Source organism: Athene cunicularia (genome assembly GCF_003259725.1).
Source record: "Athene cunicularia isolate RWA chromosome 3 unlocalized genomic scaffold, athCun1 chr3_part1, whole genome shotgun sequence".
NCBI lineage: Eukaryota > Metazoa > Chordata > Aves > Strigiformes > Strigidae > Athene > Athene cunicularia.
The window spans coordinates 2,876,203-2,889,262 of NW_020799097.1; the positions used below are offsets into that span (position 1 = coordinate 2,876,203).

The 13,060-nt window shown below is 45.8% G+C and overlaps 1 protein-coding gene across 1 annotated transcript in view; it reads right to left on the reverse strand.

Moving 5' to 3' along the window:
• The window catches only part of RP1L1 (RP1 like 1), a 43,274-nt gene extending 43,104 nt beyond the window's left edge, over window positions 1-170 (reverse strand). The window contains exon 1 of the mRNA XM_026846391.1: window positions 67-170. The gene's annotated coding sequence lies outside the window, so the exon portion shown is untranslated. The remainder of the gene's footprint in view (window positions 1-66) is intronic.
• Window positions 171-13,060: the final 12,890 nt, after the last annotated feature.

Genomic DNA, 13,060 nt, shown 5'->3' on the forward strand with positions numbered 1-13,060 from the left:
TAAGAAACAGGGCTGTAAGCAAAAAGGATGGCAGAGCTACTGAAAAAAAAGCTAATCGATACTAACATCAGACCTCCTGCTTCTGCTTGCTCTCCATCACTCCAATATCTTCGCTTGTTGCTCCTCTTCCCTGTATTGATTCACTGGTATATAGAGGGACAGAGAAAGGCAGATTGAACTCACCACAGCGAAGGTAATCCAGGTACATAGCTTTTTGCGAGTCAATAATCCATCTCGGGTCAGGCCTCCTTTGAGCGCCCACAGAGGAGATCAAAATCCAGACAGAGAAAACTCCCTGGTTTACGTTTCTCAGCCCTACAAATGAAAGATGGAACACTTGCTCGCTCGCTTCCTACACAGGGGGATGGGCCCCCACCTCCCTTCCTAAAGCTTTACATCTCTCCCCTTCTCGCAGCTTTCCCCACCGTCATGTGCTTCCGTGCTCAACCACAGGCTCTTCTGCCTACCGTAGCCACTTGCAATGGGATTAAGATGAGCAGAAAGGAGCTTACAGTCAGGCACCATCTGCAGTGATGATAATTAACTAATGAGGTTTTAAAGATTTTTATTTTTTTTTTTATTCTTGTTCCTCATACAGATCTGATCACTGCAAAATTTGCATCGCTGCGCTCATGGTGCTCTCTGCTGTTTGACAAGCCTGACCCACTGCCTCCTCCTCTGTGCACACGTATTCGAGTCATGAGCCTGAACGCAGGGGAAAAGCTGGCTCCTGGTGGCAAAGGCTTTATTGCCTTTTCTGATCACAAAACCCAAGTTTTAAGTCTCCAGCCTGTGATACGCAGTAAATAAATCGTAACAAATGATCGCAAATGTTCCTCCCACCCTGAAAAAAAAAAACAAAACAACCCCTCATGAATGAGAAAAAGAAAAACTCAGAATCCAGGACAAAGTTTCAAATATTCCATCAGGATATCTTCAAGGGCACATATACATGATATGGAATGACAAAAACCACAACCCAAGAGGAGAGAGGAAACATTATTTCTCATTCACCGGTAGGAAAAGAGGCATCTTCAAATTCTTGTATTTTTTCCACCGTCAGGCCAGGTGCAGACCCCAAATGTCCTAATGCCCAGCTTAATACCTTCACACCAGACCATGCTTCCTTGCCAAGACAATCTCATGTTTTCTTATATAAAAACATTCCTGGCCTGCAAAGCTGGTGTGCTCGGTGGTCCCTCTTAATGATTATGAATTGAAAACTTTCCCAGCTTAGGCTGAGGCCCCATTCCCCCTCCCTCATCTGGGCTTCCTTTGGGTTGGACCAAGAGCAGGTGGAGACGATGGTGCATGGCTGAGCGTCACCTGAACCTTGACTGGAACACAGCATGGATGGAAACTACCTGACTGAACACGTGTGTCTGCAGCACAGAGCCTGTGAGAGAGCAGCCTACAGCCCCTGCTCAGTGTGCTCCTCGGGGCACAGCCCTACAGCTGATGTCAGAAACAGGTCAGTTTGATTCACCCTCAAGAGTGCCTCATTCTCTCCAGGGAATAAATAAAGTCTGAGAAATTAACTCAGATACTGACCTCTACCTCACAGACATCTAGAGTTAAATGAGAGAGGTGCCCACCCTCAGCCCGCTCAGCCACATAGTGCACGTGAGCATAAGCACTTTCCAGAAACTTTCTGTATCCTAGAGTGAAAACAATTAGCTAACTGCAGTACTGAATAACTAACCAATAATTGCTGCTGCTTTTTAGGTGGCGATTGGGACTCTTAATTACAAATATGGCTTCTGTTATGTTTTGCAAACAAAAAATGTGGTGATGCCCATCTTTTTCTCCTAAAATTGAAGTGCTCTTTAACAAGATCAGATGCCTTCTCATCCCATCTCAGATGCAGATCAGCTTCAGCCCAACAGCCTGAACGTTTTCTCAAAGAGGTGTTCAATGTTGTGTTAAAACTGAGCTTAAAGACACTCTATGGATGCCTGTAAAATGAATTAGATTTGTGCTGAAGTAAGAAATAGCCCCTCTGGGGAGTCAGTGTATTATTTTTTTCTTTTGGGGAGGGAAAGAATAGGGAATAAAACTGCAGATTTTGGAATTTCACCCAAGGGAAGAGTGACACCTCTGGGCCCTCTGCTTTAGAATGAGCTGAACCATTTTCCAGGTTCTGCTGACAATGTCTCATCTAGGAGGTACAACAGCATATGCAAAACACATACAGTATAAGCATAACGAATTCAATGTCTAAATTTATACACTCAATCCCTATACAATGAATCCCATCCTACCACACATGAGCTGTGGCTGTAAATAAGCAGTCCCAGCAATGACTACCTACCTTCAGGTGCTTCTGTCTCTTCTACATGAAGGGAGACAGGGAGAGACATTACCCATCTCTGAATTACCCTTGCAAGCGACTATGATGACAGACCAGAGGCTGTTTGCAATGTATTATTCAGTGGTTGTAAGTAGAGAAGAATCTAATTCTGCATTATTTGCTCCAAAAGACAAGGTAACAAGAAGAGCGGTGTAAAAAAAAAATTTTCCTACTGTGTGTTTTACTCCTACCTCGTCCCATCTGAAACTTAAATCGTATCCGCAGCGATGTTCAAGCCGCGGCTGAAAACAGGGCTCGCCTCAGACATGTGTGAGGACTCCACATGTTGCAGGCTGTAGCTTCAGGCAGGTGTCATGTTAAATCTCTCGGGGGATTGATTGCTGTTTATCATCGGAACGAAGGGAATCTCTCCAGCTTTACCCTGTGTGATGGCTTCGTAAGTTAAAGCTGCACATGATCAGCTTGACCTCATGCTGCAGTTGTTGACTGTTTGGTTTTGTTTTTTTTTTTCCAAAAGAAGATTACACATCGAGTTGCTCAGAGTGGGATTTCCAGCACTTTTCTCTCCAAGATTATCTTAATAATTAATTGTTTGTTATCATTAAGTGCATTTTGGCAGCCTCACTAGCCTACTTCACCTGTAAGTCTCCATGCAACTTCCAGGCCTTAATGAAAACAGACTCACCCGCAGATATGGTTAAGGATTTTTTTATTAAGTGTTAAGGGAGAATTCAGGAGGGAAAAGGCATTTGGGAAAATGTGTTAGGTTTGAGAAAACTCCTGCTGGTAACGTTTCTCAGATTCAGGGCTGAACCCTACTCAAATCTACAGGGGAGAGAAAACACCCAATGTTGGTAGCTATTAACCCAGATTCAAGCCTTTTTAATAAATGAACAATTAGGCTGTAGGTCTGAGCTCCATACCACAGTGGCCATCCTGACCCTATCCCCTCTTGAATAAAGAGTCCTATGAAGTCTTAAGCCCATGAAAAAGCTGCAATGCTCATCTGCGTGGAGAGTGAAAGGCAGATGAAACAGCACAGCCAACACGACACAGCAGCAGGTCGTGCAGCAAACCTGGGGTCCCCTTCTCTAATCCCTCTCCTCCAGTAATAAACACCTCTTACCCCACAAGGAGAAATGTAGCAGAAGACAGGAGAAATTTGTTGACTGAGAGACAGGGAGAACCTAAGCTCTTTGACTCCCATAAAACCCTCCTTATGTTTGGGTATTATTAGCACCTGTTTCTAATCCATTATTTAAAGGTTTTATGCTTAACAGCTGAAATTGCCAAGGGTGTTAGCTCTCACTCAGAAAAACTGAGTACAGTACAATCAGGGTTACTTCGGGCAAATCACTCCCTGCTTACACAGGAATATAAACCAGCACCTCAATCTGAGAGATGCTTATCTTCCTCCTAGGCTGTCCTCTGCTGAATAGGGCCTCATTTTATCTATATAGTGTTACTTTACATACAGTGAAAGGATCTTGGTCCCGGCCTCCCAGAGGTTTCATCAAGAGTTAATTGTCCTGCCCAGTCAGCGCAGCCATAAGAGAACGAGCACAGACCTCCCTGTTTGTCTCAGTTGTCACTTACTGCTCTCTACCAAAATAATTCCCACAACTGCTCATTGCGGGCACCGTGTGTATGGTGATACATCAATCTTGTATAATTGTAGACAGACTGTACTTAAGGACTGGTTTGCTCAGATGATCCAACTGCGGATGTCCAACTTCTAGAAGGGCTGTGAAGCCTGGGTGTTATCAAGGCTATAGGAGGACTTTGGAGAATCTAGAAACTTAGGAAATAGAGGTGTAGGCAGACCCCTGTCCTAACTACAGCAGATCTTTCTGTCCCATTTAGACTAAATTTCTTTCTTTGCTAAATCTCCCCTCCTTCCTCACCAAACACACATCCTACTTCAGCACTGCAGGGTCACTAGAAAAAGCTTTTTGTTCGCTTCTGTGTTTTATAAAACCAGAACCTCCTGAAAACTAAACTATCTAGGAAACCCATTTCTGTCCTGAAATACAGCTTGATAAATGCATTAAACTATCTGGGTCAGCACAAGTGAAAATGATGTTGCTCAGCTGCCCTCTGCTCGCTTTCGTAAAGTGGATCTGGGTTTACGCTGCTGGGGGTGATGGGGGAATTTAGCCTTCACCATCTGAAGGGATCGTCACGTTATTAATTCAGGACAGGGACAGAGAAAATTAAAAAGGGTACAGGTATAGGCCAGCACACTGGATGAAGTTTGTTACAAAGGTGTGGCTACCCCTAAGGTGGGAAGCACATTTCTGAACCCAGCTAGCCGAGTCAGGCCACAGGCTATGGTCGTGCTGTCTTCTGCTGCTCAACAGCACCAGAAAGACTAGACTCATCAAGGTGGGTAACAGGGAGGTCAAAATCACAGGTCTCAAAATGCTGATCACCTTGGAGGCATTTGACTGGCAGGACAGTGAGATTACCTTGCTTTGGTCCGTTACAGAGATAAGAGATGGCTGTGGGATGCTCGAGCATCTCCCCAGACCTCACCTTCTGCCTGGGCCCCCTCTCTAAGACCAACCCCAGGCTCCCGGTAGGGCCATGACCACAGTGGAAGGTCCGAGCAGGACCCTCCATCATCAGCGGCTCTTCTGGGTGAACCAAAAAGAGAGCTGGAGCTTTGCCAGGCTTTGCTGCACTTATCTTATCTGGGCCGGAGCACAGCCTCTGGCATATCTTCAGAGGTTCATCTCTTAGCGCTGTGACACAACCGGGTTAGAGCCTGTCGGCAGATGCACAGGGTGATATCGCCGCCTCGGCCCAACATCCCTGCCCTTACCACACTCTCTGTGTGGTGGACTCTGAGATTAGGATCTTGGGTTGTCGTTAGGAGGCAGCTGAAGTACCACAAGCCTTGTTGGGCTGAGGTCAAGGTCTCTGGCCTTACAGCAGTGGGTAATAGTGAGGGTTTTCAAGGCTGGATTTTTTCACCCTCCTAAGGTGCTGTCTCTTGCAACATACCATGCAATGCAGAGAACAACAAATGCGATGCAGAGCACAAGGGCAAGAGATAATAGACCTTTCCTACTAGTCTCCTTGTACCCAAAATCTGTATAAGAGAGAACTGCCTTATATGCTAAGGCATTAATGTATTAGCCCTAAGAGTATTAGAGACTTGATTAGTACTGTAACCTCCACACTCACCACATGACCGTGCTTTAAAGGGGGTCCATCCTTGCCTGGTCCTTGTGCCTTCCTGCAATCGTTCATCATCTTCTGCAGCTGTATTAAAATACAGCCATGTGTCGGCAACAGGCTTGATGCCTCCTGCCCTCCTTAGATGATGCAAGCTCCTAGCAGGGATCAGATGCTTTGCATCCACATTTGGCTGGTTCCTATAGCCATACTATAACACCTCCAGATCTTGCCTTCAGTCCAAGGGTAGTTTCTGCAAAGCAGAGCTTTTCATGGCTATTTTTTTTCTTTTTTTCCACAATTGTAGCTGCATTGGGCTGAATTCATCCAACCAAGCTGCAGGCATTTACAGAGTAAATTAAGATCTTACTTAAGGAAGACCTTTGCTGGGAAGAATTCAGGCCGTGCAGAGGAGATGGGGATAGGGGGACATCATATGTGGAAAACTCTGTTCTGAGGAATGATGCAACGTTCTCTAAATTTGAACCTGAAAATTAGGCCCCAGTCATATCAGCACACACGGAAATCTCACCCACTCATCCCAGGAGCCGCCTGCTACTTTGAACAATGTTGAACTCCAAAAAGTGGTGATGGAAATGATACTGCTGCGTAGGACACCAAAATCTCCAGTGCTCTCCTGGCTGTGCTGCAGACTCTGCTTTAGTACATGCCCTGCAACGGGGACACGAATTCTTACTTCAGTGATCAGCAGCCCTGGTTAACCAGAGGACGTACAAGGCAGCCTCTGGGTAAATGCACCTTCTCGTTCTGGAGAATGTCCTGTGATCCCTGGGATGTACACACAAATCACCGCGGGAGCAACTCTTCTGATAAACATAGGGACTGGAAAGGAAGAGGCATAGAAGGGTGGAGAATCTCAGAATTCAGAACTGTCATGGATTCGTTGGTTCAGAGAGGAGGGGTAATGATAGCCATGATTTGCTCTCTCCAACAAGTTCATGCATCAGTTTTGAAGGCGCCATACTGATACAGGACAGGAAGACGACATTTCTACTAGGAAACTCAACAGTGTTTGTAGTCATTCTCTAGTCCTGAAGCCAACTGCCAAAGCTGGCACTGTCCACAGCATTAAACTTCCTCCAAAATAAGGTGAATGCTTCTTAAAGGTCTGGGACTGGGGATGATCTTTGGTACGTGCTGTCCCCCATTCTGGACCTAAGACTTACTTGGCCTAGACCAAAGCCAGACCTGGTACTGTGCTGTGTATAGACCAGTTACCCCATTGCCTGTGTCCTACTGTTGATTAGTTTGCTGTTCTTAGCAAAACCCCTGGTGGATTCAGAGAGAAGAAAAAGCTGGAGCCTAAGAGGAAAGCAAGAAACATGGTGAAGAAGCTGTAGAGGACTGAACCTTGAGAAAGAGGAAGGCTGACTATGGTCAGGCTCTCAAGTGACAGAAGTGGTGTGAATTAGGTTGCAGATGTGCTTCCCCAAGGAAATGCTACTGCCTGCAAACAAGACTCCTTGCCTATTCGCTCCCCCCACCCCCACCCCCACCCCCAACTTGGCCCTCTTGGAAAATCTTTTAGGGGATGAGATTTAATCACAGCTCTGGGACCTGAGACATTTGACATGTCCAAGAAAAGTGGCCTGGATGTCTCCTGGTTATACTGAAAACAGAAATGTCTTAAAACTCCCCAACACAACATGGCAGGATGCACCATGTGCCCTTTTGGGATTCAGAATCCACCCTGTCAGCTACTTCGCTGAACCTCTGCTCTTCCCAAGCCCTCTCTCTTTTTTATTCTCCCTCTCATTTTGCTTTCACCTTCAGGGATGAGTTTAGTTCATTTTCTTTTCCTCTGGAAGTAGCCAATAATGGGAGTCAGTATTTTCTCATGGTGTACCACATCTTGTCTCTGGCTTCCCAAAGACCCCTCACAGCCACAAAAGGAGCCACTGCAGAAGGATGGGGTGCCAGCTCCTGTGGGAGCTCCCAGGGTGGGAGCCCTGCAACCAAGTTTGAGATCTCCAGTGCAGTGCCCACCTGGATGTCCTCTACAAGAGCAGCAAGGAAGACAGAGGAGCTCCTCAAGGATCTGAAAGGAAATGGAGAACTGACTGTGTGTGGTCCAGGATGAGCTCTTTGCCCACTGTGTTTCCCCAGGTGGCGGGAAAGGATGAGAGGAAACCAACATCTGAAGACCAGCAGGAGAAGAAATAACCCAAATAGTGAATTTCTGATGCACAGTTTTCATCTGAGCATTCAGTGCTTTGTTACACCTACAGCATGGTGGTTAGTGGGCCAGATCCAGACCGTGGGATGGCCCCAGTTCACACCCCTTTTGGATAAGACAACAGCAGATGCCTTTAGGCCAGCACATGCAACCCAACCTCCCAGCCTATGCACCAACAGTCTCCTCCAGTCCATCATGAGTGCCACCCCTGGGCTCCCTGCAACTGCACCACCTGACCTCTGTGGCCTGGTCATCCCCAGGTTCATTCCACATATACTTAAGACCTTCCAAAGGTCTCTAAGTAAGGCATGTCGCAACCTTTGGGTCTTCCTTGCCAATGGAAGGGAAAGATGCCTCCAGAGAGGGTTTACATAAAGAGTGTGGGATGGTTAGCTCAAAATCCAGGCCATATCAGGCAGATGTTGTTTCAGAGAGGGAGTATGATTTACATCATGTGTAAATACAGGCAGAAAAGTCCATGGTGGTCTGAGAGTTGCCCCAGGCTGGGAAAAGCCCAAGAGGGAAGGGTTTGTTAGAGCTGTGGTTGCTGGGGGCACCAGCAGCAGTCATGCTCTGCTATGCTCTGGGCAAAATGTCTGGGAGCGCAGCCCGGCAGAACAAGTCTGGTAGGGTTGCTGGCATATTCACAGCAGTGTGATTGGTATGAAATCATGCCCTCACCCTACCTCCCAGTGAGGCACTGAAGAGCTTCCCTGTTTCGTAATAAAGATGACAACATCCATCCATCCCGTGCCAAACGGGGATCTGAGCGCGGCCGGTAAATATCCGTGTGCTCCCCTGAGGCCAAGAGGCAGGAGGGGGTCCTGCCCACCGCTCCTGCCAGCGCTAGGCAAAACGGTGCTCACCCCTCCACGTGCCTGTGGTTCACTGCGGCAAACAACTTTACTCCACACACACGTACGTGCAATACTGAGGTGTGTGAGAATTTGCTCCTTTGTAAGACTGGCTCAAGGGATTACTGTTTAATTCAGGCAACGTGGCTTTGAGCTCTGGTCTTGGGTTCTGTCCAGACACTTTCCTGCGCTGTCTTTGTCCCAATCTTTTAAAAGTATACCACGTCAGAGGTGACAATTTAAATAAAAACCTGAGATGTCTGTCCTTTGCATGGCAGCAAAAAAAATATTGCAGTTGATTTTACTTGTATCTTATGTTGCTTTGGACTTTCATAAATTCTTGGGTATCAGGTCTAGATACAGATTCTCCATTACAATAGTATTAATCTAGAGTAATGAGATTACAGTTGAAGGAGCTACTATGGTTTTACACCACTGAAATTAATCCAGAATTCAACCCCTCACTTGATGCTGAGCATTATGATCATGTTGGGTATGACAGTCTGTCCAGGAGTGAGAAACTGGCTCTGCAGTTTTGCAGAAACGCGGCTCTGCCGCTGCTGTAAACCCCAGAGCAGATGGGTTCTTCCCAGTAAACAAGGGGACCCTTGATGCTTTTCTTCTTCCAAAACCACTGTCTCAATTTGTTAATCCTCCACCTCTGCTGCTGGAGGAATGTCGCTGCCTTGCCCAGCTCTGACTCTTCGCTGAAGTGAGCCCATCAGCTCTTTAATGAGAGGTGTGAGGATACTAAATGGGACATTTTCTACTCACTTCCAGTAGTGGAGTCCCCTGAGGATGACCAGCAATGCACTGGTAAATATAAGGAGTGAATTACCCCTGAAGTGCGTCTCAGTGTGTGTGCAGACCACCAGACCACTTACTTGCATCACTGGCAACTTTGGCTACTAATATAATTAATGTCGAGTCCCTGACATGATTGCAGCATGACCTCGCACCTCTCTCACAAACAATTTCCAGGTGTGGATCAGGAGTTAGTACAGGACAACGCGTTTTTGAAGGCTGAATTTGACAGTACGGACATGGCCAAACCACATCAGGGGTCCAAGGCCCAGAGAATGGACAAGGCACTGTTTGATTTACAGATTTTGCAGTAATTTATTTTTTTTTTTATGCGGCCTCTGTCGGTTTTGGATTTGTTTGCTATGAATATATTGGTATCTTGAGGGCTTTACTCTGCAAGAGCCTCAGTTTGCATTGTCTTAGTGGTTTCATAGTGGGCAAAACCACTCAGCATTTTAGTACTTTGAAGTATCTGCATTGTTATGGCCATTTATAAACATCATCAGGCAGTTTGTTTCTTTCTTGCCCCACTTGCTGCCAAGTAATAAATTAGAGTTAATACTTCCCTTGTTTGCTTATGAGATAACAGAGTGGCTTCACACTGCTGGGTGTGCCCAGTGTGTGCTCAGCACAGCTCCGAGCAGTGATGGGCAGTCACCTTTGACTGTGGAGCTTGGGGTGAACTTCCTTAAAGCTTCTCTTATCTCCAGTGTCGGGAAGAACACCTGCAGCTGCGGCCTCGTCCTGGGCTCTTCACGGAATCACGGGGTGATGCAGTTCAGAAGGGACCTTGGGAGGTCTCTGGTCCAACCCCCTATTCAAAGCAGGGGCAGTGAAGTTAGAGCCAACTTCAAAGTTGTAACGTATTGGTCATGGTCATACTCAGAAATGTTCTGAGTTTCTCCAAGGATGAAGGTCTCCCAACATCTCTGGGTACCTCCTCCAATTTTTTATTGCCTTCACGGTGGATCTCCCCCCACCCCCTAATGTCTAACTGGGTTTTCTGTTCTAGCAGTCTAAGTCCATTGCCTCTTTTCCTTTCACTGCAGACATCCAAGGAAAATCTGACTCTCCCATTAGGTAGCTGAAGACAGCAATAAGATCCTCCGTAGACATCTCTGCTTATGGCTGACCAAACTCATTTCCCTCAGCTTCTGCCTGTAAATCCTGCCCTTAGTCCCCTAACCATGTTGGTGACCTTCTGCCTGACTCTCTCCAGTTTGTCAATCACTTCCCTGTGGAAAAGCCCAAAACTGGGAAGCCCAAATGAGATACAGTTTTCTGGATGTGGCTTACAAGTACCAAATACTTCCATCCAGAGGAGGCTAGGTCTTCTATTACACTATTCTGCTGTTCTCTTACACTCTACTGCACTCCAGAGGGTGCAATAAGGATTATTCTCCTCTTAGGTTGTTTTTTAGATTAATCTCCTTGGTATTTTGAATTTATTTTTTACCTAAATTGATGCATGTAAGGTAGGAATCAGATCTAAGCTAAGAGACAAGGATGATCCCTTTTTCCGTCCTGCCTCCACTGAGAATGAGAAAGTTGGAGCAAGTGATGGGAGAAACCAGCAGCAAAGCCACAGCGACACAGTTCAGCAGGAGACGTCGACGTAACGGTTGAGTGAAAAACCAGTTATCTGCTTACCCATCTCCCGCACTGGATGGAAAGAGAAGAGGGAGTGGTAATGTGGCACCATGTTATTTTCATGCTGGTTGGCTTCCCATCTCACTCGCCTTTTGGGGGGGGTCCACGTCCACTGCACGGCCAAAGAAGAGAGTTTTGTACTGATGCTGGAGTAAATCTGTTTGCCCACTAGGATTTTTAGGGTACCGATGAAAAAAAATTTCAGATGCCACTAATACACAACACAGAGCTGGTGCCTGCACCTGAGTAATACTTGTATTCCCTCCCCTGCTGGGCCCTAAGCGTTATACCGAAGGTGCAGATCAGAGCTGAAGAGAATGTATTAATCTGTCCTGGATTCGGCCCTGCACAGGGAAGCCTGAGAGATTAGGTATTTTGATGCTTACAGAGCTGTTTAATCATAAGATAATGCACAGCCTGTTCACACAAATTAGGGTGGGTCCTGTTTGCATAATGATGATTTCAGAGATTAATTAATCTCCCAGGCAGCTTGTTTCTACTGCAGATTTTATCCATTCAGCACATTCGATACGGGATCAGATCTCAGTCTGATGAAATTGTTGCAGGGTGGATTTTGAGAGGAAGAAAAGAGGAAAAGGGAAGTGCACCCAGAAAGGTAGCTGGACTTTGCTGTATAATTGCTCCTGGATTGTTAGTTTTAGGTAGGATTTAGCCAAGGCTTTATAACTTGAAGGGGATCATTGCTTCTTGCTGACCATTCTGATCAGAGGATGTTTAATAATAATAATTAATTCCAAATTTGTTTTGCAAATAATACAATTTCAGTCACGGATCAAACATCTCCTCGTAACCTTCCTGTGCTTCTTGCCCCAAAGATCATACAATGTGACCACCCTCTTTACAAAAATAAGTCTATTCATTACTTCTCCAACACCACACAGGATCAGAGCACCAATTTTCAAGCATTCCCTTTGAAATAAAAATCTATTCAGGTCATTCTTAACAAACTAGACAAATTTTGATTTAACGGCACTAAGAAATTAAATTTCCTTTTGCAATCAGCTGGGAAGGACCATTGGGCATTTTGATGAAGCTGCAGCTTTTTGCAGCTTTCGAAGGGGAAGGATCTATGCTGATTCATTCATAATCAGCCCACTGAATAACGCACGGTTGCTAATGACAGTCCAGAGTCCTGAGAAGGGGCCAGAATGTAGTTCCACAACATTTTTTTTTTTTTTTTAAAGGAGGACTAGAGAAGAGAATTAAAAAAAAAAATAAAAATCTAATTTTCGTTTAAGAAGCCATGATGGAAAACACAGCTCTGAGGACTTTGTGAGTTCCTGACAAATATTTGGAGGTGCATTTTTTTTTGATATTTCAGAAATTGCCTTCTGGGAGTCTCACTCTATTACTATGTTTTCTGCCATCTCTCACACACTATAGCAGACGGACTAATACTTATAAGTCCTGAGACAGCTTGGGCTCTCACACAACCTCCACAAACACAGGCACCAACGAAGGAGGCAATCAGATATGGGATACGGAGAGAGAAACACAAAGCTATGGGGTATCAGGAGCAATGAGACGTTGGGAGTTGAAGGGCTCTGAAGAGGATTTGCTCTTGTATTACCTCTACAAGCCTAGAAATTGTCCCTGATTAGAAGGTGGGGTTTTTTTAACAGAAAACCTGAGGTTGATGGCTGTAACCACAGTGTCTGGCTTTGGTTAAACTGTAATTTTAAGCCACCTTCTATCTTTTCATGCTCAGAAAGCAGAAAGGTTCTTCCTGACTTGCCCCACTGCAGCCTTTCTGCAAAGAAAAGGCAGGACAATATGTCTCTGGGATGAAGCTCATTTTAACTGAGAGTTCGAAGGAAGAGGTGGAGGTGTGGAGTTAGGAGCAGACTGTGCTCTCCCGCTCACCCTACAGCCTTGGGAGTAGCAAATGGAGGTGGCAGCAAAATGGTGGGTGGTTGGTGGCACAGAGTGAGAACAGAGACAAGTCTGTGTTGTGTACAGCCAGGACACCAAGTAAGAGGGATGTAGAAGACCCACAAAAGTCCATGAGGGCTTTTTGGCCTGAGAGCAAGAGTCTGATGAGGG